Genomic DNA, 6,000 nt, shown 5'->3' on the forward strand with positions numbered 1-6,000 from the left:
TGAGTGCAAATAAAGAAGTGCAGGAGTGTTTGACAATCTCCCAATTGCCATGCAATGAGCGTATAAGACAGGATGATTGAGTAGTTTTTGGACTAACAACACTCTGTCTAGAAATGAGGCAAACCTCCATCCTCCACCCCCCCTCAAAGACAGCCAGCTATTGGAGCTGTTATGAGCGATGATGTTAATTATGCATCTGACTATTTTTACACCGTGAAACAAGGGCAGATAGGATCGTTACAGAAGCTCCGGTTGCAGACAGGTTGGCAGGTAGACGGTGTGATTTGAAAGTAGAGCAGACAGATGGCCATGTGAGACCAGAAGATGAGAGATGATTGCAGCACAACTAGACACTGTCATTAATCAAGGAATGATCGATATCCTGCATCCTAACGGTGGCCTTGATACATGGGCAATATTTTGAGTTTAAATGCGATTGGGTTTTACATTTGACTTTTTCAAAAAATATAACGCTCCCCAAAAAGTTACTTGGAGAAACTTGCAACCGACATGAATGCAAAAATTTTGATGAGTTGCATAATAATTGTTCTTTTCTGACTAGAAAATGATCTGTTCATTGTATTGGTACTAAGCAGTGGCTGTGGGTGGCTGTCTCTTCAAAATAATTCTAGTGATCATGTCTAAAGATTATCTATTACCTGTCACTGAGCTTGTACTCACGCCATATTCATGCCTATTGCACTGACAATATGGACTAACACTGTTACACTGAATTTATATCCTGGAGATCATTCTAAAACCTCCATTTGGTCTTCAGTTACTAGCTCCTGGGTTAAACTAATGTACACACTGTTTATATATGTCTGATCAACTGACTGTCACCTTTATGGTGATCAGCGATCTCTTACTTAATGTTATCTACAATTGTCTATTTCTATCTGCAGCTGTTAAACCTTTTGTGATATCTGCTCTTGAAAATGTAAAGGCTTAGAAAACAATCATATCACCATTAAGAATTTTATTTGGTCTTTTATGATTATTCTCTAGATTCTTCATACCCACGACTGATTTAGAGTTAAAATTGTTTTCACAAAAAAAATATATAATAGCTTTAATCAGGGTCATTGCCAGACATTTGTGGGCCCTAAATGCTATGTGGTGCATGTTTTTGCAGTATATTATTGCTAATTGTTCTTCTGTCTACAATAGTTAAATTATTTTGGTCGTTTATCCCTCTTCTCTCCTTCAACAGGGGCAACAGAGCAGCAAACACGGCTGATCTGAGCCCAAATCCATGCAAGAGTAGGAGAAGTTGGTGACTGGAGGGAGAAAGAAAGGGAGCAAGGCACTTCTCTTCTTTTTCTCTTTCCCCCCAAACTCTTGATGTCTTTTCAAAGCTGTGATCACAAACAGCTACTTTACCATGTGTACCAAGGCAACTGTAGTGCATCTGGCTCATTGTTTCTTTGTTTGGTTTAGGGTGGCAGTAGTTACATTTTATTTGGTGTATTTGGTGTAAGTTATAGATGTGTGGTGGTTTTTGGTGGATTTGTATTGATGCTCATTTGTTTGGTTGTTTGGTTAGGGGTGCATTCGAATGTGGGGGGAAACTTGTGTTTCGTTCGACGGACCATGTTGTAAAGTTTGGCTGGTGCACTTAAAGCCACATGGGTCATTCTAGATGAAGAAACTGGTTGTGAGAAATTTCGGGTTTTTTTCCTCTGGAGTCAATGCGGCTAATGAGGTACAGTTTTGTTTTATTTGTATCTTTTATCTATGTAACAAGGTCAGTTAAACTGAGGTTTAAAACAAAGGATGAGTAGTTCCTTCACAAACCAAGATTTCTGTTTGTTTTAAATGTTTAAAATAGTATATACCTTTTCAGCTTCTGCTAACTTATTCTTTCTCTGAACTACACATATTTTTATGTCTCACTGTTTTCCCAAATAGACCTCAGAAGGCTTCTTATCCTCCCCATCCAGCTTGGTCCAGACCTGGCCAACTTATCACACAGGCCAACCCACCTTCTCTCCATTACACCACAAACAAATTGGTCTGTTACACCTCTGTCTGGACCCAGATTGCATTTCTCTTCTCATCCCTCACCGCCTAAACATTCTTTCTTCTTCACTGAGACATCTCAGGCCGATCCGACACCCACTCTCCCTTCACGTGTGCCCTCGCTGCTCAACTGCTTTTACTTGTCAAGATTGAATCCCGTCGCTTTCTTTATTTTACTCTAACACACGGTCACCCAAACGCTCAAATCACCTCTGTTTTGTGTAGAGTAACAACCCAAACAATACAAATGCTTGTCTTCTTTGTGGCATTGTATTATATCTGTAATTAGATGGAAAACACTATATTTTTCTCTGCTGCTTTAGCACAAAAGAAAGAACATGCACTGTGAGTTCTGCTTCTGAGATTATGAAGTTAGAAATAAGAAAAGAATTTGAGTTGTGTGCATTTTTTTAATCAGATGTGACAATATGGTCAATCTGTTCCTGAATTCATCCTTGAATTCAGGAAACTATATATGCATATGTTCTAATTTATGTGGAAAACAGTTTAACATTACAAACCAAACAAATAAAAATGTAAAAGAAAGTATTCAGTAGTTAGAAAATGCTAATCTTCTCAAAAATGTGTTTAGACATGCTTGATGCGAGTGTTTCCAGGAATCTGGTGGGAACGTTGCTCCATGTGGAGAAAATGGCTTCTGGAAGGGCAACCAAGGTCCGGAACTGACATCTGTTATTGTAAACCTCCTTTTATCAGTAATCCCAAGACATTTCCAATGGTATTTAGATCAGGAGAACATGGAGGATGGTTCAAAAGTTATTCTTCTGGAAGAAGCCTTTTGTTAGATGGATGCTGTGAACTGCAGCATTGCCCTTTTGAAAGAGCCGGTGATCAACACACAGACGAGGGCCCTAAGCTAAGAGCAAAGCTGCGCACTACCATCCGTGGTTTAACATCTCTGCACAGTTCTACTGTTCAATGTCACATGTTTCTCTTTTAAAATCCAAATGGAAACACTTTGGCATCAGACAAAACATGGTGTTAGGTGCTGTTTTATGTTTTGTTTGTAATTTTAACGGGTTTAACATTTTCAAGGCTATGATATTAAACATTTGATCCACTGAAGAAAAGCACTTTTGAATTTCAGTACAGTTTTCTTTCAGTAATATTCTAATGTATAGAAAGTGACTGTGTCTAAACACAAAAATGTGTTTTAAAACTTCTGCACATCAGCTTTCTCATTTAGAAAATTGGGAAAAACTAATCTATGAAATTAGCAGCCACCTGTTTTAGGAATCAAAGTTACTCACCAGACATCACAAAAGTAAGTTACCACTAAGTTACCGTATATAAAAAAATTAATAAATTGTACTGTCTTTGTGTTAATCTACACCAGTCTCACAAGATCATAGATCCACTTTTTCACATATCCCAGTTCCCATTTATAACATTTATAACACACGGTACACTTATGAATACTTCTGCTCGTATGTGAAACTGAATAACATAACACATAGACTATAAAATCCCCTGTCCTTCACAGTTTTATGAGGTCAGATGCTGCATCAGATCTTTCTCACTTTGCAGCTCTGACAATTCAATGTTTATCTTCACATTACATTACCGCTGAGCAGGTGTGTGGAGCTGAGAAAGCAGAACCTGAACTTCTCTGAGCAATTTTTTTTTTAAATCGCTCACATAACCACATCCATAAGTTTTCTTGTTCAATACAGTGACAGCCTTCCAGATATTTCTGTATGACCAGGCAGTACATTTAAACCTTAGGCGATTTCTGAACCATGGGGAGGAAATGCCTGTGGAATATAGATTTCTCCACCTAAGTTTAGACCTTAAAATCTTTGCTGTAGAGTTAAATTTATATGTGCATAGAAAAAAAAATCTTAATCTACCACTGTGAATTACTTTTAAATTCACAGTGTTCTATATCTATGCAATTTTAAGTAAGATGTCACATCTGTGCAGACAGAAGATCACCTAAGGACCAGTCACATGGCCTCAAATCTTTCTTCCCCTTGTATTTGACCGAGTCGAGCCAGTGGCTTGAATGCTGTAGCTTTAATGCTTTTATCCAATACTTTCCACTGAGTGAAATGATTTAACCACAGGATTATATCGGCTTACCCTGCAGGGAGAGACATGGGATGACAGAAATACTCCACTACTTACCACCATAAATCAAAACATACACCCACATGAAATGTCATGATGCACTCTTGTACTCACAAGCACATGCTTCCCCCTCATCTGTTTAGACGTCTACTGTTCTGTACCTGATTTGTAACGGCAATAGAAGAGTAAAACATCCAAGGGGTTGAATACTTTAAAAGGCACGGTAACAATTACATAATGATTTGGGAAGGATAGAAGCAGCTGAACAAGTGTAAACTTTTGGTCATAAAATACACTCTCAGTATTTTTGCTGAACTGAACAATGACTTAACACAATAAGTCACTTATTGTGTTCTCAGTCAGTACCAAAACATCTGTGATCAGTTTATTGCTTTATTAAATAAATCAATCTAATCAATAAATCTAATCAACCTCTCTAATGTTTTCCTCCTGCTTGGTTTTACCTATGATAATTAGCTGCAGCAGGGAACTGTTATTTTTCTCAGTATCTGAGACACGTTGGTCAGTAGCTGTTGGTGTGCCAAGACTTTGATTTCCTTTTCAACAACCACATGTTAAGCATTAGCCTGATATGACCTTCTAAGACCAAACAACGTGTGTGAAGTAAACTAACTCTAGATATTCTTTTTGATTAAGTGGAATGACAAGCCGTCTGCTCCACTCAAGCTATCTCTTATAGTTGTTGGGCATGCCTAGCACTTCAACCTTGATTTGTTCCTTTTATTTTACAAGAATTGTTCCATAGTCCTGTGGCTGAAAGTTTTTGATCAGGTTGAATAAATCCACCAATATCAAACAAGCAGCAACATCTTCATTCAGCATATCTCAATTGAAAGCCTTTTTTGGTCAAGAAAACAATTCAATTTGAGTTTACAGTAGTGGGTTATTGTAGCATGCTATAGAAATAAAAATCTCCAAAAATGATGTACTTTTACACTTTTATTCTCTGACCAACATTGATACAGCAAACCACACCGGCAATAAGATATCAGAAACTCAAGCTCAGATAGAACAGAATTTAAATTGGAACAACCTATTGTGTTTAGACATCCAGCCAAGAAGGACTGAAACAGAATATGATAACTATTGGTTTAAAATACATAATGTGTTAACTCTGGTTCCAGAAGCAGGAAGAGGAGGAGTTTCAGGAAGGAGCTTATAACAAAGAACTTTATCTGACAAACCCAGAGGGTGACATATGGAGGCCATGTGCAAAGAGATGGGGTACACCGTTTCTTTGTGTTGCCCTGTGTCCTGCACAGGGCAACACAAAGATACATGGGACAATCAACAATGCACACTTATGACTGCAGAAACCTTAAAGTAATGTTTTTGGACTGTGGGGAGAAGTCTGAGTACACAGAGAAAAACCCCACATGCATAAGGAGAACATGCAAACATAAAGTAGAAAGACTTTAGGACTCAGGAAACGTTTTGTTAAATGGCAGCATTCCTACCAACTGTGCACTGTTGCCTCCCTGTGCATTAAAATTAATATTTTAATAATTATTAAAATAAGAATTTTAATGCCTCCCTGTAGACAATAAAATAATTTCTTTAAAGCAGTTCTCTGTGTCATTTACTTGTGACATACACAAGTGTTTTCATTATTATAGGCAATGTAATATCTTTATATCACTGCAAAACTAAGCTCTTTGTGAAGCACATTACATCATCATTCCATTCTTGCTGAATCGGATTTTGCTTTATGCCTCCAAAGACTCGCACTGTCATAAAATTGTGTGGAAATTATTCATGTTTGTGAAACAAAAGAATGACAGATTGTGATTAATTCTGATCTAGTATAGATTAGAATGTTTCTGACACCAAATTGTGATGAAAAGTGCCCTTTAGGAAAATAGTCTG

The sequence above is a fragment of the Xiphophorus couchianus genome, chromosome 12, assembly GCF_001444195.1.
Source record: "Xiphophorus couchianus chromosome 12, X_couchianus-1.0, whole genome shotgun sequence".
NCBI classification, from domain to species: Eukaryota; Metazoa; Chordata; class Actinopteri; order Cyprinodontiformes; family Poeciliidae; genus Xiphophorus; species Xiphophorus couchianus.